Source organism: Phyllobates terribilis, unplaced genomic scaffold (assembly GCF_046119375.1).
Source record: "Phyllobates terribilis strain yellow unplaced genomic scaffold, ASM4611937v1 Scaffold_40__1_contigs__length_11209783, whole genome shotgun sequence".
Classification (NCBI taxonomy): Eukaryota; Metazoa; Chordata; class Amphibia; order Anura; family Dendrobatidae; genus Phyllobates; species Phyllobates terribilis.
This window is the reverse complement of record NW_027362800.1, coordinates 2,703,210-2,723,044: the sequence shown is the minus strand read 5'-3', so window position 1 is coordinate 2,723,044 and position 19,835 is coordinate 2,703,210. Positions and strand designations below refer to the sequence as shown.

General features: G+C 45.2%; 15 non-coding genes across 15 annotated transcripts; all 15 read left to right on the top strand.

Moving 5' to 3' along the window:
* Positions 1 to 485: 485 nt before the first annotated feature.
* Positions 486 to 676, top strand: LOC141186407 (U2 spliceosomal RNA). Its single transcript, XR_012260688.1, has one exon. It is a non-coding gene; the product is annotated as a U2 spliceosomal RNA (small nuclear RNA).
* A 1,120-nt stretch (positions 677 to 1,796) lies between these two features.
* LOC141184628 (U2 spliceosomal RNA) lies at positions 1,797 to 1,987 on the top strand. Its single transcript, XR_012259365.1, has one exon. It is a non-coding gene; the product is annotated as a U2 spliceosomal RNA (small nuclear RNA).
* A 1,120-nt stretch (positions 1,988 to 3,107) lies between these two features.
* Positions 3,108 to 3,298, top strand: LOC141186406 (U2 spliceosomal RNA). The gene has a single exon (XR_012260687.1). It is a non-coding gene; the product is annotated as a U2 spliceosomal RNA (small nuclear RNA).
* Positions 3,299 to 4,418: 1,120 nt separating this feature from the next.
* LOC141186405 (U2 spliceosomal RNA) lies at positions 4,419 to 4,609 on the top strand. The gene has a single exon (XR_012260686.1). It is a non-coding gene; the product is annotated as a U2 spliceosomal RNA (small nuclear RNA).
* Positions 4,610 to 5,730: 1,121 nt separating this feature from the next.
* LOC141186403 (U2 spliceosomal RNA) lies at positions 5,731 to 5,921 on the top strand. The gene has a single exon (XR_012260685.1). It is a non-coding gene; the product is annotated as a U2 spliceosomal RNA (small nuclear RNA).
* A 1,120-nt stretch (positions 5,922 to 7,041) lies between these two features.
* Positions 7,042 to 7,232, top strand: LOC141186401 (U2 spliceosomal RNA). Its single transcript, XR_012260683.1, has one exon. It is a non-coding gene; the product is annotated as a U2 spliceosomal RNA (small nuclear RNA).
* Positions 7,233 to 8,352: 1,120 nt separating this feature from the next.
* On the top strand, positions 8,353 to 8,545 carry LOC141185216 (U2 spliceosomal RNA). The gene has a single exon (XR_012259899.1). It is a non-coding gene; the product is annotated as a U2 spliceosomal RNA (small nuclear RNA).
* A 1,120-nt stretch (positions 8,546 to 9,665) lies between these two features.
* Positions 9,666 to 9,856, top strand: LOC141186400 (U2 spliceosomal RNA). The gene has a single exon (XR_012260682.1). It is a non-coding gene; the product is annotated as a U2 spliceosomal RNA (small nuclear RNA).
* A 1,121-nt stretch (positions 9,857 to 10,977) lies between these two features.
* On the top strand, positions 10,978 to 11,168 carry LOC141186399 (U2 spliceosomal RNA). Its single transcript, XR_012260681.1, has one exon. It is a non-coding gene; the product is annotated as a U2 spliceosomal RNA (small nuclear RNA).
* Positions 11,169 to 12,288: 1,120 nt separating this feature from the next.
* On the top strand, positions 12,289 to 12,479 carry LOC141186398 (U2 spliceosomal RNA). The gene has a single exon (XR_012260680.1). It is a non-coding gene; the product is annotated as a U2 spliceosomal RNA (small nuclear RNA).
* A 1,120-nt stretch (positions 12,480 to 13,599) lies between these two features.
* LOC141186397 (U2 spliceosomal RNA) lies at positions 13,600 to 13,790 on the top strand. Its single transcript, XR_012260679.1, has one exon. It is a non-coding gene; the product is annotated as a U2 spliceosomal RNA (small nuclear RNA).
* Positions 13,791 to 14,909: 1,119 nt separating this feature from the next.
* LOC141185549 (U2 spliceosomal RNA) lies at positions 14,910 to 15,102 on the top strand. Its single transcript, XR_012260202.1, has one exon. It is a non-coding gene; the product is annotated as a U2 spliceosomal RNA (small nuclear RNA).
* A 1,122-nt stretch (positions 15,103 to 16,224) lies between these two features.
* On the top strand, positions 16,225 to 16,415 carry LOC141185316 (U2 spliceosomal RNA). The gene has a single exon (XR_012259990.1). It is a non-coding gene; the product is annotated as a U2 spliceosomal RNA (small nuclear RNA).
* A 1,119-nt stretch (positions 16,416 to 17,534) lies between these two features.
* LOC141186395 (U2 spliceosomal RNA) lies at positions 17,535 to 17,725 on the top strand. The gene has a single exon (XR_012260677.1). It is a non-coding gene; the product is annotated as a U2 spliceosomal RNA (small nuclear RNA).
* Positions 17,726 to 18,843: 1,118 nt separating this feature from the next.
* LOC141186394 (U2 spliceosomal RNA) lies at positions 18,844 to 19,034 on the top strand. The gene has a single exon (XR_012260676.1). It is a non-coding gene; the product is annotated as a U2 spliceosomal RNA (small nuclear RNA).
* Positions 19,035 to 19,835: the final 801 nt, after the last annotated feature.

The window sequence follows — 19,835 nt, the reverse complement described above, 5'->3', positions numbered from 1 at the left end:
TCAGTGACATTCAGCCATCCAGGTATCCCGCCTGCAGTAGACGGAATGTGGCAATGGAACGCTGGCTGCGCGTGTCATAATAGGCTCTGAGCCTTTATATACCTGCGCACAGCAGCAGCCACCTTCAGTCTGCTGCTGGACAGCCAGCAGCAGCAGCAGCAGGAGAGGTAATTAATCAGCAACCCTCCTGCTAAGGGTAGACAGCTGCTCGTTCCACCCCCCCCCGCCTTAATTGGTTCTCCTCCCTTCCAACGGTGTTGAGGCGGGTGGGAACAGCCGGGGGTTGAGGGTACTGTGCTAAAAGAGGTGGAGTTATGCAGATCTAAAACGCGTGGATTGCAGCAGCAGCAAGCCAAAAAGTGCAGGCATGTGAGGGATCTAGAGGTTGACAGCATGTCTTCTTAACGGGAGTCCAGGTGGCCATCTCCACAAATGGACTTTTCAGAATCCTTGGGTGGCACCGTAGTCGGAAACCAATTCTGGTTATCGCTTCTCGGCCTTTTGGCTAAGATCAAGTGTAGTATCTGTTCTTATCAGTTTAATATCTGATACGTCCCCTATCTGGGGACCATATATTAAATGGATTTTTAGAACAGGGAGATGGAAAAAGAGCTTGCTCTGTCCACTCCACGCATTGACCTGGTATTGCAGTATCTCCAGGACCGGTGCACCCCTTCTTTAATGCAGTTTCTAAAATCAGAAAGAATTGAATTCAATGCTTTTTGTTCATTTTGCTTGTTTGTCGGATTTTGGGATGGACTCTTTGGCTTTGCTTTTCTTCTCCTCATTGGATTTTTCATGTTAAAAGTTGCAGAAGCCAGATGACAAGCTCATTTTGGTTCAACTTCAGCAACTGTGCATTGCATTGCCATGTAATGTAATGTAATGCAATGCTATCTATCTAGCTCTCCCTCTATACTTCCTTTTGGATAAACAGACATATTAGGCAAGCATTTTGGAGCTTTCACCTAAATAACTACAGGTGGTGAGATAAGCTGCACAATATAATTGACCTTTCAGTATATTGTTGCACACACACCATCTATTTAGCAAATGCCCTTGTTATCAACAGCAGCCTTTTAAACTCACCTGAGCTAACAGGTATGTGAGCTGGTTACTCTGCTGCGCTTAAAATTTCTTTTTTGGTTTGCTACAATGCCTTTTCTGAAACGTTGTCTCCCTCTGCTGGAACACTGACTTCTTTCATTTAATGCCTGCAGACTATAAAAGAGAAACCAACCCAAAAAGTTTGGTTGATTAGTCTGTGGCATTCTTTTAAACTGTTGCTTATGGCGGTCTCTGTGAGCTTCTCAGTGACATTCAGCCATCCAGGTATCCCGCCTGCAGTAGACGGAATGTGGCAATGGAACGCTGGCTGCGCGTGTCATAATAGGCTCTGAGCCTTTATATACCTGCGCACAGCAGCAGCCACCTTCAGTCTGCTGCTGGACAGCCAGCAGCAGCAGCAGCAGGAGAGGTAATTAATCAGCAACCCTCCTGCTAAGGGTAGACAGCTGCTCGTTCCACCCCCCCCCCGCCTTAATTGGTTCTCCTCCCTTCCAACGGTGTTGAGGCGGGTGGGAACAGCCGGGGGTTGAGGGTACTGTGCTAAAAGAGGTGGAGTTATGCAGATCTAAAACGCGTGGATTGCAGCAGCAGCAAGCCGAAAAGTGCAGGCATGTGAGGGATCTAGAGGTTGACAGCATGTCTTCTTAACGGGAGTCCAGGTGGCCATCTCCACAAATGGACTTTTCAGAATCCTTGGGTGGCACCGTAGTCGGAAACCAATTCTGGTTATCGCTTCTCGGCCTTTTGGCTAAGATCAAGTGTAGTATCTGTTCTTATCAGTTTAATATCTGATACATCCCCTATCTGGGGACCATATATTAAATGGATTTTTAGAACAGGGAGATGGAAAAAGAGCTTGCTCTGTCCACTCCACGCATTGACCTGGTATTGCAGTATCTCCAGGACCGGTGCACCCCTTCTTTAATGCAGTTTCTAAAATCAGAAAGAATTGAATTCAATGCTTTTTGTTCATTCTGCTTGTTTGTCGGATTTTGGGATGGACTCTTTGGCTTTGCTTTTCTTCTCCTCATTGGATTTTTCATGTTAAAAGTTGCAGAAGCCAGATGACAAGCTCATTTTGGTTCAACTTCAGCAACTGTGCATTGCATTGCCATGTAATGTAATGTAATGCAATGCTATCTATCTAGCTCTCCCTCTATACTTCCTTTTGGATAAACAGACATATTAGGCAAGCATTTTGGAGCTTTCACCTAAATAACTACAGGTGGTGAGATAAGCTGCACAATATAATTGACCTTTCAGTATATTGTTGCACACACACCATCTATTTAGCAAATGCCCTTGTTATCAACAGCAGCCTTTTAAACTCACCTGAGCTAACAGGTATGTGAGCTGGTTACTCTGCTGCGCTTAAAATTTCTTTTTTGGTTTGCTACAATGCCTTTTCTGAAACGTTGTCTCCCTCTGCTGGAACACTGACTTCTTTCATTTAATGCCTGCAGACTATAAAAGAGAAACCAACCCAAAAAGTTTGGTTGATTAGTCTGTGGCATTCTTTTAAACTGTTGCTTATGGCGGTCTCTGTGAGCTTCTCAGTGACATTCAGCCATCCAGGTATCCCGCCTGCAGTAGACGGAATGTGGCAATGGAACGCTGGCTGCGCGTGTCATAATAGGCTCTGAGCCTTTATATACCTGCGCACAGCAGCAGCCACCTTCAGTCTGCTGCTGGACAGCCAGCAGCAGCAGCAGCAGGAGAGGTAATTAATCAGCAACCCTCCTGCTAAGGGTAGACAGCTGCTCGTTCCACCCCCCCCCCGCCTTAATTGGTTCTCCTCCTTTCCAACGGTGTTGAGGCGGGTGGGAACAGCCGGGGGTTGAGGGTACTGTGCTAAAAGAGGTGGAGTTATGCAGATCTAAAACGCGTGGATTGCAGCAGCAGCAAGCCGAAAAGTGCAGGTATGTGAGGGATCTAGAGGTTGACAGCATGTCTTCTTAACGGGAGTCCAGGTGGCCATCTCCACAAATGGACTTTTCAGAATCCTTGGGTGGCACCATAGTCGGAAACCAATTCTGGTTATCGCTTCTCGGCCTTTTGGCTAAGATCAAGTGTAGTATCTGTTCTTATCAGTTTAATATCTGATACGTCCCCTATCTGGGGACCATATATTAAATGGATTTTTAGAACAGGGAGATGGAAAAAGAGCTTGCTCTGTCCACTCCACGCATTGACCTGGTATTGCAGTATCTCCAGGACCGGTGCACCCCTTCTTTAATGCAGTTTCTAAAATCAGAAAGAATTGAATTCAATGCTTTTTGTTCATTTTGCTTGTTTGTCGGATTTTGGGATGGACTCTTTGGCTTTGCTTTTCTGCTCCTCATTGGATTTTTCATGTTAAAAGTTGCAGAAGCCAGATGACAAGCTCATTTTGGTTCAACTTCAGCAACTGTGCATTGCATTGCCATGTAATGTAATGTAATGCAATGCTATCTATCTAGCTCTCCCTCTATACTTCCTTTTGGATAAACAGACATATTAGGCAAGCATTTTGGAGCTTTCACCTAAATAACTACAGGTGGTGAGATAAGCTGCACAATATAATTGACCTTTCAGTATATTGTTGCACACACACCATCTATTTAGCAAATGCCCTTGTTATCAACAGCAGCCTTTTAAACTCACCTGAGCTAACAGGTATGTGAGCTGGTTACTCTGCTGCGCTTAAAATTTCTTTTTTGGTTTGCTACAATGCCTTTTCTGAAACGTTGTCTCCCTCTGCTGGAACACTGACTTCTTTCATTTAATGCCTGCAGACTATAAAAGAGAAACCAACCCAAAAAGTTTGGTTGATTAGTCTGTGGCATTCTTTTAAACTGTTGCTTATGGCGGTCTCTGTGAGCTTCTCAGTGACATTCAGCCATCCAGGTATCCCGCCTGCAGTAGACGGAATGTGGCAATGGAACGCTGGCTGCGCGTGTCATAATAGGCTCTGAGCCTTTATATACCTGCGCACAGCAGCAGCCACCTTCAGTCTGCTGCTGGACAGCCAGCAGCAGCAGCAGCAGGAGAGGTAATTAATCAGCAACCCTCCTGCTAAGGGTAGACAGCTGCTCGTTCCACCCCCCCCCCGCCTTAATTGGTTCTCCTCCCTTCCAACGGTGTTGAGGCGGGTGGGAACAGCCGGGGGTTGAGGGTACTGTGCTAAAAGAGGTGGAGTTATGCAGATCTAAAACGCGTGGATTGCAGCAGCAGCAAGCCGAAAAGTGCAGGCATGTGAGGGATCTAGAGGTTGACAGCATGTCTTCTTAACGGGAGTCCAGGTGGCCATCTCCACAAATGGAGTTTTCAGAATCCTTGGGTGGCACCGTAGTCGGAAACCAATTCTGGTTATCGCTTCTCGGCCTTTTGGCTAAGATCAAGTGTAGTATCTGTTCTTATCAGTTTAATATCTGATACGTCCCCTATCTGGGGACCATATATTAAATGGATTTTTAGAACAGGGAGATGGAAAAAGAGCTTGCTCTGTCCACTCCACGCATTGACCTGGTATTGCAGTATCTCCAGGACCGGTGCACCCCTTCTTTAATGCAGTTTCTAAAATCAGAAAGAGTTGAATTCAATGCTTTTTGTTCATTTTGCTTGTTTGTCGGATTTTGGGATGGACTCTTTGGCTTTGCTTTTCTTCTCCTCATTGGATTTTTCATGTTAAAAGTTGCAGAAGCCAGATGACAAGCTCATTTTGGTTCAACTTCAGCAACTGTGCATTGCATTGCCATGTAATGTAATGTAATGCAATGCTATCTATCTAGCTCTCCCTCTATACTTCCTTTTGGATAAACAGACATATTAGGCAAGCATTTTGGAGCTTTCACCTAAATAACTACAGGTGGTGAGATAAGCTGCACAATATAATTGACCTTTCAGTATATTGTTGCACACACACCATCTATTTAGCAAATGCCCTTGTTATCAACAGCAGCCTTTTAAACTCACCTGAGCTAACAGGTATGTGAGCTGGTTACTCTGCTGCGCTTAAAATTTCTTTTTTGGTTTGCTACAATGCCTTTTCTGAAACGTTGTCTCCCTCTGCTGGAACACTGACTTCTTTCATTTAATGCCTGCAGACTATAAAAGAGAAACCAACCCAAAAAGTTTGGTTGATTAGTCTGTGGCATTCTTTTAAACTGTTGCTTATGGCGGTCTCTGTGAGCTTCTCAGTGACATTCAGCCATCCAGGTATCCCGCCTGCAGTAGACGGAATGTGGCAATGGAACGCTGGCTGCGCGTGTCATAATAGGCTCTGAGCCTTTATATACCTGCGCACAGCAGCAGCCACCTTCAGTCTGCTGCTGGACAGCCAGCAGCAGCAGCAGCAGGAGAGGTAATTAATCAGCAACCCTCCTGCTAAGGGTAGACAGCTGCTCGTTCCACCCCCCCCCCCGCCTTAATTGGTTCTCCTCCTTTCCAACGGTGTTGAGGCGGGTGGGAACAGCCGGGGGTTGAGGGTACTGTGCTAAAAGAGGTGGAGTTATGCAGATCTAAAACGCGTGGATTGCAGCAGCAGCAAGCCGAAAAGTGCAGGTATGTGAGGGATCTAGAGGTTGACAGCATGTCTTCTTAACGGGAGTCCAGGTGGCCATCTCCACAAATGGACTTTTCAGAATCCTTGGGTGGCACCGTAGTCGGAAACCAATTCTGGTTATCGCTTCTCGGCCTTTTGGCTAAGATCAAGTGTAGTATCTGTTCTTATCAGTTTAATATCTGATACGTCCCCTATCTGGGGACCATATATTAAATGGATTTTTAGAACAGGGAGATGGAAAAAGAGCTTGCTCTGTCCACTCCACGCATTGACCTGGTATTGCAGTATCTCCAGGACCGGTGCACCCCTTCTTTAATGCAGTTTCTAAAATCAGAAAGAATTGAATTCAATGCTTTTTGTTCATTTTGCTTGTTTGTCGGATTTTGGGATGGACTCTTTGGCTTTGCTTTTCTTCTCCTCATTGGATTTTTCATGTTAAAAGTTGCAGAAGCCAGATGACAAGCTCATTTTGGTTCAACTTCAGCAACTGTGCATTGCATTGCCATGTAATGTAATGTAATGCAATGCTATCTATCTAGCTCTCCCTCTATACTTCCTTTTGGATAAACAGACATATTAGGCAAGCATTTTGGAGCTTTCACCTAAATAACTACAGGTGGTGAGATAAGCTGCACAATATAATTGACCTTTCAGTATATTGTTGCACACACACCATCTATTTAGCAAATGCCCTTGTTATCAACAGCAGCCTTTTAAACTCACCTGAGCTAACAGGTATGTGAGCTGGTTACTCTGCTGCGCTTAAAATTTCTTTTTTGGTTTGCTACAATGCCTTTTCTGAAACGTTGTCTCCCTCTGCTGGAACACTGACTTCTTTCATTTAATGCCTGCAGACTATAAAAGAGAAACCAACCCAAAAAGTTTGGTTGATTAGTCTGTGGCATTCTTTTAAACTGTTGCTTATGGCGGTCTCTGTGAGCTTCTCAGTGACATTCAGCCATCCAGGTATCCCGCCTGCAGTAGACGGAATGTGGCAATGGAACGCTGGCTGCGCGTGTCATAATAGGCTCTGAGCCTTTATATACCTGCGCACAGCAGCAGCCACCTTCAGTCTGCTGCTGGACAGCCAGCAGCAGCAGCAGCAGGAGAGGTAATTAATCAGCAACCCTCCTGCTAAGGGTAGACAGCTGCTCGTTCCACCCCCCCCCCGCCTTAATTGGTTCTCCTCCCTTCCAACGGTGTTGAGGCGGGTGGGAACAGCCGGGGGTTGAGGGTACTGTGCTAAAAGAGGTGGAGTTATGCAGATCTAAAACGCGTGGATTGCAGCAGCAGCAAGCCGAAAAGTGCAGGCATGTGAGGGATCTAGAGGTTGACAGCATGTCTTCTTAACGGGAGTCCAGGTGGCCATCTCCACAAATGGAGTTTTCAGAATCCTTGGGTGGCACCGTAGTCGGAAACCAATTCTGGTTATCGCTTCTCGGCCTTTTGGCTAAGATCAAGTGTAGTATCTGTTCTTATCAGTTTAATATCTGATACGTCCCCTATCTGGGGACCATATATTAAATGGATTTTTAGAACAGGGAGATGGAAAAAGAGCTTGCTCTGTCCACTCCACGCATTGACCTGGTATTGCAGTATCTCCAGGACCGGTGCACCCCTTCTTTAATGCAGTTTCTAAAATCAGAAAGAATTGAATTCAATGCTTTTTGTTCATTTTGCTTGTTTGTCGGATTTTGGGATGGACTCTTTGGCTTTGCTTTTCTTCTCCTCATTGGATTTTTCATGTTAAAAGTTGCAGAAGCCAGATGACAAGCTCATTTTGGTTCAACTTCAGCAACTGTGCACTGCATTGCCATGTAATGTAATGTAATGCAATGCTATCTATCTAGCTCTCCCTCTATACTTCCTTTTGGATAAACAGACATATTAGGCAAGCATTTTGGAGCTTTCACCTAAATAACTACAGGTGGTGAGATAAGCTGCACAATATAATTGACCTTTCAGTATATTGTTGCACACACACCATCTATTTAGCAAATGCCCTTGTTATCAACAGCAGCCTTTTAAACTCACCTGAGCTAACAGGTATGTGAGCTGGTTACTCTGCTGCGCTTAAAATTTCTTTTTTGGTTTGCTACAATGCCTTTTCTGAAACGTTGTCTCCCTCTGCTGGAACACTGACTTCTTTCATTTAATGCCTGCAGACTATAAAAGAGAAACCAACCCAAAAAGTTTGGTTGATTAGTCTGTGGCATTCTTTTAAACTGTTGCTTATGGCGGTCTCTGTGAGCTTCTCAGTGACATTCAGCCATCCAGGTATCCCGCCTGCAGTAGACGGAATGTGGCAATGGAACGCTGGCTGCGCGTGTCATAATAGGCTCTGAGCCTTTATATACCTGCGCACAGCAGCAGCCACGTTCAGTCTGCTGCTGGACAGCCAGCAGCAGCAGCAGCAGGAGAGGTAATTAATCAGCAACCCTCCTGCTAAGGGTAGACAGATGCTCGTTCCACCCCCCCCCCGCCTTAATTGGTTCTCCTCCCTTCCAACGGTGTTGAGGCGGGTGGGAACAGCCGGGGGTTGAGGGTACTGTGCTAAAAGAGGTGGAGTTATGCAGATCTAAAACGCGTGGATTGCAGCAGCAGCAAGCCGAAAAGTGCAGGCATGTGAGGGATCTAGAGGTTGACAGCATGTCTTCTTAACGGGAGTCCAGGTGGCCATCTCCACAAATGGACTTTTCAGAATCCTTGGGTGGCACCGTAGTCGGAAACCAATTCTGGTTATCGCTTCTCGGCCTTTTTTGGCTAAGATCAAGTGTAGTATCTGTTCTTATCAGTTTAATATCTGATACGTCCCCTATCTGGGGACCATATATTAAATGGATTTTTAGAACAGGGAGATGGAAAAAGAGCTTGCTCTGTCCACTCCACGCATTGACCTGGTATTGCAGTATCTCCAGGACCGGTGCACCCCTTCTTTAATGCAGTTTCTAAAATCAGAAAGAATTGAATTCAATGCTTTTTGTTCATTTTGCTTGTTTGTCGGATTTTGGGATGGACTCTTTGGCTTTGCTTTTCTGCTCCTCATTGGATTTTTCATGTTAAAAGTTGCAGAAGCCAGATGACAAGCTCATTTTGGTTCAACTTCAGCAACTGTGCATTGCATTGCCATGTAATGTAATGTAATGCAATGCTATCTATCTAGCTCTCCCTCTATACTTCCTTTTGGATAAACAGACATATTAGGCAAGCATTTTGGAGCTTTCACCTAAATAACTACAGGTGGTGAGATAAGCTGCACAATATAATTGACCTTTCAGTATATTGTTGCACACACACCATCTATTTAGCAAATGCCCTTGTTATCAACAGCAGCCTTTTAAACTCACCTGAGCTAACAGGTATGTGAGCTGGTTACTCTGCTGCGCTTAAAATTTCTTTTTTGGTTTGCTACAATGCCTTTTCTGAAACGTTGTCTCCCTCTGCTGGAACACTGACTTCTTTCATTTAATGCCTGCAGACTATAAAAGAGAAACCAACCCAAAAAGTTTGGTTGATTAGTCTGTGGCATTCTTTTAAACTGTTGCTTATGGCGGTCTCTGTGAGCTTCTCAGTGACATTCAGCCATCCAGGTATCCCGCCTGCAGTAGACGGAATGTGGCAATGGAACGCTGGCTGCGCGTGTCATAATAGGCTCTGAGCCTTTATATACCTGCGCACAGCAGCAGCCACCTTCAGTCTGCTGCTGGACAGCCAGCAGCAGCAGCAGCAGGAGAGGTAATTAATCAGCAACCCTCCTGCTAAGGGTAGACAGCTGCTCGTTCCACCCCCCCCCCGCCTTAATTGGTTCTCCTCCCTTCCAACGGTGTTGAGGCGGGTGGGAACAGCCGGGGGTTGAGGGTACTGTGCTAAAAGAGGTGGAGTTATGCAGATCTAAAACGCGTGGATTGCAGCAGCAGCAAGCCGAAAAGTGCAGGCATGTGAGGGATCTAGAGGTTGACAGCATGTCTTCTTAACGGGAGTCCAGGTGGCCATCTCCACAAATGGAGTTTTCAGAATCCTTGGGTGGCACCGTAGTCGGAAACCAATTCTGGTTATCGCTTCTCGGCCTTTTGGCTAAGATCAAGTGTAGTATCTGTTCTTATCAGTTTAATATCTGATACGTCCCCTATCTGGGGACCATATATTAAATGGATTTTTAGAACAGGGAGATGGAAAAAGAGCTTGCTCTGTCCACTCCACGCATTGACCTGGTATTGCAGTATCTCCAGGACCGGTGCACCCCTTCTTTAATGCAGTTTCTAAAATCAGAAAGAGTTGAATTCAATGCTTTTTGTTCATTTTGCTTGTTTGTCGGATTTTGGGATGGACTCTTTGGCTTTGCTTTTCTTCTCCTCATTGGATTTTTCATGTTAAAAGTTGCAGAAGCCAGATGACAAGCTCATTTTGGTTCAACTTCAGCAACTGTGCATTGCATTGCCATGTAATGTAATGTAATGCAATGCTATCTATCTAGCTCTCCCTCTATACTTCCTTTTGGATAAACAGACATATTAGGCAAGCATTTTGGAGCTTTCACCTAAATAACTACAGGTGGTGAGATAAGCTGCACAATATAATTGACCTTTCAGTATATTGTTGCACACACACCATCTATTTAGCAAATGCCCTTGTTATCAACAGCAGCCTTTTAAACTCACCTGAGCTAACAGGTATGTGAGCTGGTTACTCTGCTGCGCTTAAAATTTCTTTTTTGGTTTGCTACAATGCCTTTTCTGAAACGTTGTCTCCCTCTGCTGGAACACTGACTTCTTTCATTTAATGCCTGCAGACTATAAAAGAGAAACCAACCCAAAAAGTTTGGTTGATTAGTCTGTGGCATTCTTTTAAACTGTTGCTTATGGCGGTCTCTGTGAGCTTCTCAGTGACATTCAGCCATCCAGGTATCCCGCCTGCAGTAGACGGAATGTGGCAATGGAACGCTGGCTGCGCGTGTCATAATAGGCTCTGAGCCTTTATATACCTGCGCACAGCAGCAGCCACCTTCAGTCTGCTGCTGGACAGCCAGCAGCAGCAGCAGCAGGAGAGGTAATTAATCAGCAACCCTCCTGCTAAGGGTAGACAGCTGCTCGTTCCACCCCCCCCCCCGCCTTAATTGGTTCTCCTCCTTTCCAACGGTGTTGAGGCGGGTGGGAACAGCCGGGGGTTGAGGGTACTGTGCTAAAAGAGGTGGAGTTATGCAGATCTAAAACGCGTGGATTGCAGCAGCAGCAAGCCGAAAAGTGCAGGTATGTGAGGGATCTAGAGGTTGACAGCATGTCTTCTTAACGGGAGTCCAGGTGGCCATCTCCACAAATGGACTTTTCAGAATCCTTGGGTGGCACCGTAGTCGGAAACCAATTCTGGTTATCGCTTCTCGGCCTTTTGGCTAAGATCAAGTGTAGTATCTGTTCTTATCAGTTTAATATCTGATACGTCCCCTATCTGGGGACCATATATTAAATGGATTTTTAGAACAGGGAGATGGAAAAAGAGCTTGCTCTGTCCACTCCACGCATTGACCTGGTATTGCAGTATCTCCAGGACCGGTGCACCCCTTCTTTAATGCAGTTTCTAAAATCAGAAAGAATTGAATTCAATGCTTTTTGTTCATTTTGCTTGTTTGTCGGATTTTGGGATGGACTCTTTGGCTTTGCTTTTCTTCTCCTCATTGGATTTTTCATGTTAAAAGTTGCAGAAGCCAGATGACAAGCTCATTTTGGTTCAACTTCAGCAACTGTGCATTGCATTGCCATGTAATGTAATGTAATGCAATGCTATCTATCTAGCTCTCCCTCTATACTTCCTTTTGGATAAACAGACATATTAGGCAAGCATTTTGGAGCTTTCACCTAAATAACTACAGGTGGTGAGATAAGCTGCACAATATAATTGACCTTTCAGTATATTGTTGCACACACACCATCTATTTAGCAAATGCCCTTGTTATCAACAGCAGCCTTTTAAACTCACCTGAGCTAACAGGTATGTGAGCTGGTTACTCTGCTGCGCTTAAAATTTCTTTTTTGGTTTGCTACAATGCCTTTTCTGAAACGTTGTCTCCCTCTGCTGGAACACTGACTTCTTTCATTTAATGCCTGCAGACTATAAAAGAGAAACCAACCCAAAAAGTTTGGTTGATTAGTCTGTGGCATTCTTTTAAACTGTTGCTTATGGCGGTCTCTGTGAGCTTCTCAGTGACATTCAGCCATCCAGGTATCCCGCCTGCAGTAGACGGAATGTGGCAATGGAACGCTGGCTGCGCGTGTCATAATAGGCTCTGAGCCTTTATATACCTGCGCACAGCAGCAGCCACCTTCAGTCTGCTGCTGGACAGCCAGCAGCAGCAGCAGCAGGAGAGGTAATTAATCAGCAACCCTCCTGCTAAGGGTAGACAGCTGCTCGTTCCACCCCCCCCCCGCCTTAATTGGTTCTCCTCCCTTCCAACGGTGTTGAGGCGGGTGGGAACAGCCGGGGGTTGAGGGTACTGTGCTAAAAGAGGTGGAGTTATGCAGATCTAAAACGCGTGGATTGCAGCAGCAGCAAGCCGAAAAGTGCAGGCATGTGAGGGATCTAGAGGTTGACAGCATGTCTTCTTAACGGGAGTCCAGGTGGCCATCTCCACAAATGGAGTTTTCAGAATCCTTGGGTGGCACCGTAGTCGGAAACCAATTCTGGTTATCGCTTCTCGGCCTTTTGGCTAAGATCAAGTGTAGTATCTGTTCTTATCAGTTTAATATCTGATACGTCCCCTATCTGGGGACCATATATTAAATGGATTTTTAGAACAGGGAGATGGAAAAAGAGCTTGCTCTGTCCACTCCACGCATTGACCTGGTATTGCAGTATCTCCAGGACCGGTGCACCCCTTCTTTAATGCAGTTTCTAAAATCAGAAAGAATTGAATTCAATGCTTTTTGTTCATTTTGCTTGTTTGTCGGATTTTGGGATGGACTCTTTGGCTTTGCTTTTCTTCTCCTCATTGGATTTTTCATGTTAAAAGTTGCAGAAGCCAGATGACAAGCTCATTTTGGTTCAACTTCAGCAACTGTGCACTGCATTGCCATGTAATGTAATGTAATGCAATGCTATCTATCTAGCTCTCCCTCTATACTTCCTTTTGGATAAACAGACATATTAGGCAAGCATTTTGGAGCTTTCACCTAAATAACTACAGGTGGTGAGATAAGCTGCACAATATAATTGACCTTTCAGTATATTGTTGCACACACACCATCTATTTAGCAAATGCCCTTGTTATCAACAGCAGCCTTTTAAACTCACCTGAGCTAACAGGTATGTGAGCTGGTTACTCTGCTGCGCTTAAAATTTCTTTTTTGGTTTGCTACAATGCCTTTTCTGAAACGTTGTCTCCCTCTGCTGGAACACTGACTTCTTTCATTTAATGCCTGCAGACTATAAAAGAGAAACCAACCCAAAAAGTTTGGTTGATTAGTCTGTGGCATTCTTTTAAACTGTTGCTTATGGCGGTCTCTGTGAGCTTCTCAGTGACATTCAGCCATCCAGGTATCCCGCCTGCAGTAGACGGAATGTGGCAATGGAACGCTGGCTGCGCGTGTCATAATAGGCTCTGAGCCTTTATATACCTGCGCACAGCAGCAGCCACGTTCAGTCTGCTGCTGGACAGCCAGCAGCAGCAGCAGCAGGAGAGGTAATTAATCAGCAACCCTCCTGCTAAGGGTAGACAGATGCTCGTTCCACCCCCCCCCCGCCTTAATTGGTTCTCCTCCCTTCCAACGGTGTTGAGGCGGGTGGGAACAGCCGGGGGTTGAGGGTACTGTGCTAAAAGAGGTGGAGTTATGCAGATCTAAAACGCGTGGATTGCAGCAGCAGCAAGCCGAAAAGTGCAGGCATGTGAGGGATCTAGAGGTTGACAGCATGTCTTCTTAACGGGAGTCCAGGTGGCCATCTCCACAAATGGACTTTTCAGAATCCTTGGGTGGCACCGTAGTCGGAAACCAATTCTGGTTATCGCTTCTCGGCCTTTTGGCTAAGATCAAGTGTAGTATCTGTTCTTATCAGTTTAATATCTGATACGTCCCCTATCTGGGGACCATATATTAAATGGATTTTTAGAACAGGGAGATGGAAAAAGAGCTTGCTCTGTCCACTCCACGCATTGACCTGGTATTGCAGTATCTCCAGGACCGGTGCACCCCTTCTTTAATGCAGTTTCTAAAATCAGAAAGAATTGAATTCAATGCTTTTTGTTCATTTTGCTTGTTTGTCGGATTTTGGGATGGACTCTTTGGCTTTGCTTTTCTTCTCCTCATTGGATTTTTCATGTTAAAAGTTGCAGAAGCCAGATGACAAGCTCATTTTGGTTCAACTTCAGCAACTGTGAATTGCATTGCCATGTAATGTAATGTAATGCAATCCTATCTATCTAGCTCTCCCTCTATACTTCCTTTTGGATAAACAGACATATTAGGCAAGCATTTTGGAGCTTTCACCTAAATAACTACAGGTGGTGAGATAAGCTGCACAATATAATTGACCTTTCAGTATATTGTTGCACACACACCATCTATTTAGCAAATGCCCTTGTTATCAACAGCAGCCTTTTAAACTCACCTGAGCTAACAGGTATGTGAGCTGGTTACTCTGCTGCGCTTAAAATTTCTTTTTTGGTTTGCTACAATGCCTTTTCTGAAACGTTGTCTCCCTCTGCTGGAACACTGACTTCTTTCATTTAATGCCTGCAGACTATAAAAGAGAAACCAACCCAAAAAGTTTGGTTGATTAGTCTGTGGCATTCTTTTAAACTGTTGCTTATGGCGGTCTCTGTGAGCTTCTCAGTGACATTCAGCCATCCAGGTATCCCGCCTGCAGTAGACGGAATGTGGCAATGGAACGCTGGCTGCGCGTGTCATAATAGGCTCTGAGCCTTTATATACCTGCGCACAGCAGCAGCCACCTTCAGTCTGCTGCTGGACAGCCAGCAGCAGCAGCAGCAGGAGAGGTAATTAATCAGCAACCCTCCTGCTAAGGGTAGACAGCTGCTCGTTCCACCCCCCCCCGCCTTAATTGGTTCTCCTCCCTTCCAACGGTGTTGAGGCGGGTGGGAACAGCCGGGGGTTGAGGGTACTGTGCTAAAAGAGGTGGAGTTATGCAGATCTAAAACGCGTGGATTGCAGCAGCAGCAAGCCGAAAAGTGCAGGCATGTGAGGGATCTAGAGGTTGACAGCATGTCTTCTTAACGGGAGTCCAGGTGGCCATCTCCACAAATGGACTTTTCAGAATCCTTGGGTGGCACCGTAGTCGGAAACCAATTCTGGTTATCGCTTCTCGGCCTTTTTTGGCTAAGATCAAGTGTAGTATCTGTTCTTATCAGTTTAATATCTGATACGTCCCCTATCTGGGGACCATATATTAAATGGATTTTTAGAACAGGGAGATGGAAAAAGAGCTTGCTCTGTCCACTCCATGCATTGACCTGGTATTGAAGTATCTCCAGGACCGGTGCACCCCTTCTTTAATGCAGTTTCTAAAATCAGAAAGAATTGAATTCAATGCTTTTTGTTCATTTTGCTTGTTTGTCGGATTTTGGGATGGACTCTTTGGCTTTGCTTTTCTTCTCCTCATTGGATTTTTCATGTTAAAAGTTGCAGAAGCCAGATGACAAGCTCATTTTGGTTCAACTTCAGCAACTGTGCATTGCATTGCCATGTAATGTAATGTAATGCAATGCTATCTATCTAGCTCTCCCTCTATACTTTCTTTTGGATAAACAGACATATTAGGCAAGCATTTTGGAGCTTTCACCTAAATAACTACAGGTGGTGAGATAAGCTGCACAATATAATTGACCTTTCAGTATATTGTTGCACACACACCATCTATTTAGCAAATGCCCTTGTTATCAACAGCAGCCTTTTAAACTCACCTGAGCTAACAGGTATGTGAGCTGGTTACTCTGCTGCGCTTAAAATTTCTTTTTTGGTTTGCTACAATGCCTTTTCTGAAACGTTGTCTCCCTCTGCTGGAACACTGACTTCTTTCATTTAATGCCTGCAGACTATAAAAGAGAAACCAACCCAAAAAGTTTGGTTGATTAGTCTGTGGCATTCTTTTAAACTGTTGCTTATGGCGGTCTCTGTGAGCTTCTCAGTGACATTCAGCCATCCAGGTATCCCGCCTGCAGTAGACGGAATGTGGCAATGGAACGCTGGCTGCGCGTGTCATAATAGGCTCTGAGCCTTTATATACCTGCGCACAGCAGCAGCCACCTTCAGTCTGCTGCTGGACAGCCAGCAGCAGCAGCAGCAGGAGAGGTAATTAATCAGCAACCCTCCTGCTAAGGGTAGACAGCTGCTCGTTCCACCCCCCCCCCCCGCCTTAATTGGTTCTCCTCCCTTCCAACGGTGTTGAGGCAGGTGGGAACAGCCGGGGGTTGAGGGTACTGTGCTAAAAGAGGTGGAGTTATGCAGATCTAAAACGCGTGGATTGCAGCAGCAGCAAGCCGAAAAGTGCAGGCATGTGAGGGATCTAGAGGTTGACAGCATGTCTTCTTAACGGGAGTCCAGGTGGCCATCTCCACAAATGGACTTTTCAGAATCCTTGGGTGGCACCGTAGTCGGAAACCAATTCTGGTTATCGCTTCTCGGCCTTTTGGCTAAGATCAAGTGTAGTATCTGTTCTTATCAGTTTAATATCTGATACGTCCACTATCTGGGGACCATATATTAAATGGATTTTTAGAACAGGGAGATGGAAAAAGAGCTTGCTCTGTCCGCTCCACGCATTGACCTGGTATTGCAGTATCTCCAGGACCGGTGCACCCCTTCTTTAATGCAGTTTCTAAAATCAGAAAGAATTGAATTCAATGCTTTTTGTTCATTTTGCTTGTTTGTCGGATTTTGGGATGGACTCTTTGGCTTTGCTTTTCTTCTCCTCATTGGATTTTTCATGTTAAAAGTTGCAGAAGCCAGATGACAAGCTCATTTTGGTTCAACTTCAGCAACTGTGCATTGCATTGCCATGTAATGTAATGTAATGCAATGCTATCTATCTAGCTCTCCCTCTATACTTCCTTTTGGATAAACAGACATATTAGGCAAGCATTTTGGAGCTTTCACCTAAATAACTACAGGTGGTGAGATAAGCTGCACAATATAATTGACCTTTCAGTATATTGTTGCACACACACCATCTATTTAGCAAATGCCCTTGTTATCAACAGCAGCCTTTTAAACTCACCTGAGCTAACAGGTATGTGAGCTGGTTACTCTGCTGCGCTTAAAATTTCTTTTTTGGTTTGCTACAATGCCTTTTCTGAAACGTTGTCTCCCTCTGCTGGAACACTGACTTCTTTCATTTAATGCCTGCAGACTATAAAAGAGAAACCAACCCAAAAAGTTTGGTTGATTAGTCTGTGGCATTCTTTTAAACTGTTGCTTATGGCGGTCTCTGTGAGCTTCTCAGTGACATTCAGCCATCCAGGTATCCTGCCTGCAGTAGACAGAATGTGGCAATGGAACGCTGGCTGCGCGTGTCATAATAGGCTCTGAGCCTTTATATACCTGCGCACAGCAGCAGCCACCTTCAGTCTGCTGCTGGACAGCCAGCAGCAGCAGCAGCAGGAGAGGTAATTAATCAGCAACCCTCCTGCTAAGGGTAGACAGCTGCTCGTTCCACCCCCCCCCGCCTTAATTGGTTCTCCTCCCTTCCAACGGTGTTGAGGCGGGTGGGAACAGCCGGGGGTTGAGGGTACTGTGCTAAAAGAGGTGGAGTTATGCAGATCTAAAACGCGTGGATTGCAGCAGCAGCAAGCCGAAAAGTGCAGGCATGTGAGGGATCTAGAGGTTGACAGCATGTCTTCTTAACGGGAGTCCAGGTGGCCATCTCCACAAATGGACTTTTCAGAATCCTTGGGTGGCACCGTAGTCGGAAACCAATTCTGGTTATCGCTTCTCGGCCTTTTGGCTAAGATCAAGTGTAGTATCTGTTCTTATCAGTTTAATATCTGATACGTCCCCTATCTGGGGACCATATATTAAATGGATTTTTAGAACAGGGAGATGGAAAAAGAGCTTGCTCTGTCCACTCCACGCATTGACCTGGTATTGCAGTATCTCCAGGACCGGTGCACCCCTTCTTTAATGCAGTTTCTAAAATCAGAAAGAATTGAATTCAATGCTTTTTGTTCATTTTGCTTGTTTGTCGGATTTTGGGATGGACTCTTTGGCTTTGCTTTTCTTCTCCTCATTGGATTTTTCATGTTAAAAGTTGCAGAAGCCAGATGACAAGCTCATTTTGGTTCAACTTCAGCAACTGTGCATTGCATTGCCATGTAATGTAATGTAATGCAATGCTATCTATCTAGCTCTCCCTCTATACTTCCTTTTGGATAAACAGACATATTAGGCAAGCATTTTGGAGCTTTCACCTAAATAACTACAGGTGGTGAGATAAGCTGCACAATATAATTGACCTTTCAGTATATTGTTGCACACACACCATCTATTTAGCAAATGCCCTTGTTATCAACAGCAGCCTTTTAAACTCACCTGAGCTAACAGGTATGTGAGCTGGTTACTCTGCTGCGCTTAAAATTTCTTTTTTGGTTTGCTACAATGCCTTTTCTGAAACGTTGTCTCCCTCTGCTGGAACACTGACTTCTTTCATTTAATGCCTGCAGACTATAAAAGAGAAACCAACCCAAAAAGTTTGGTTGATTAGTCTGTGGCATTCTTTTAAACTGTTGCTTATGGCGGTCTCTGTGAGCTTCTCAGTGACATTCAGCCATCCAGGTATCCCGCCTGCAGTAGACGGAATGTGGCAATGGAACGCTGGCTGCGCGTGTCATAATAGGCTCTGAGCCTTTATATACCTGCGCACAGCAGCAGCCACCTTCAGTCTGCTGCTGGACAGCCAGCAGCAGCAGCAGCAGGAGAGGTAATTAATCAGCAACCCTCCTGCTAAGGGTAGACAGCTGCTCGTTCCACCCCCCCCGCCTTAATTGGTTCTCCTCCCTTCCAACGGTGTTGAGGCGGGTAGGAACAGCCGGGGGTTGAGGGTACTGTGCTAAAAGAGGTGGAGTTATGCAGATCTAAAACGCGTGGATTGCAGCAGCAGCAAGCCGAAAAGTGCAGGCATGTGAGGGATCTAGAGGTTGACAGCATGTCTTCTTAACGGGAGTCCAGGTGGCCATCTCCACAAATGGACTTTTCAGAATCCTTGGGTGGCACCGTAGTCGGAAACCAATTCTGGTTATCGCTTCTCGGCCTTTTGGCTAAGATCAAGTGTAGTATCTGTTCTTATCAGTTTAATATCTGATACGTCCCCTATCTGGGGACCATATATTAAATGGATTTTTAGAACAGGGAGATGGAAAAAGAGCTTGCTCTGTCCACTCCACGCATTGACCTGGTATTGCAGTATCTCCAGGACCGGTGCACCCCTTCTTTAATGCAGTTTCTAAAATCAGAAAGAATTGAATTCAATGCTTTTTGTTCATTTTGCTTGTTTGTCGGATTTTGGGATGGACTCTTTGGCTTTGCTTTTCTTCTCTTCATTGGATTTTTCATGTTAAAAGTTGCAGAAGCCAGATGACAAGCTCATTTTGGTTCAACTTCAGCAACTGTGCATTGCATTGCCATGTAATGTAATGTAATGCAATGCTATCTATCTAGCTCTCCCTCTATACTTCCTTTTGGATAAACAGACATATTAGGCAAGCATTTTGGAGCTTTCACCTAAATAACTACAGGTGGTGAGATAAGCTGCACAATATAATTGACCTTTCAGTATATTGTTGCACACACACCATCTATTTAGCAAATGCCCTTGTTATCAACAGCAGCCTTTTAAACTCACCTGAGCTAACAGGTATGTGAGCTGGTTACTCTGCTGCGCTTAAAATTTCTTTTTTGGTTTGCTACAATGCCTTTTCTGAAACGTTGTCTCCCTCTGTTGGAACACTGACTTCTTTCATTTAATGCCTGCAGACTATAAAAGAGAAACCAACCCAAAAAGTTTGGTTGATTAGTCTGTGGCATTCTTTTAAACTGTTGCTTATGGCGGTCTCTGTGAGCTTCTCAGTGACATTCAGCCATCCAGGTATCCCGCCTGCAGTAGACGGAATGTGGCAATGGAACGCTGGCTGCGCGTGTCATAATAGGCTCTGAGCCTTTATATACCTGCGCACAGCAGCAGCCACCTTCAGTCTGCTGCTGGACAGCCAGCAGCAGCAGCAGCAGGAGAG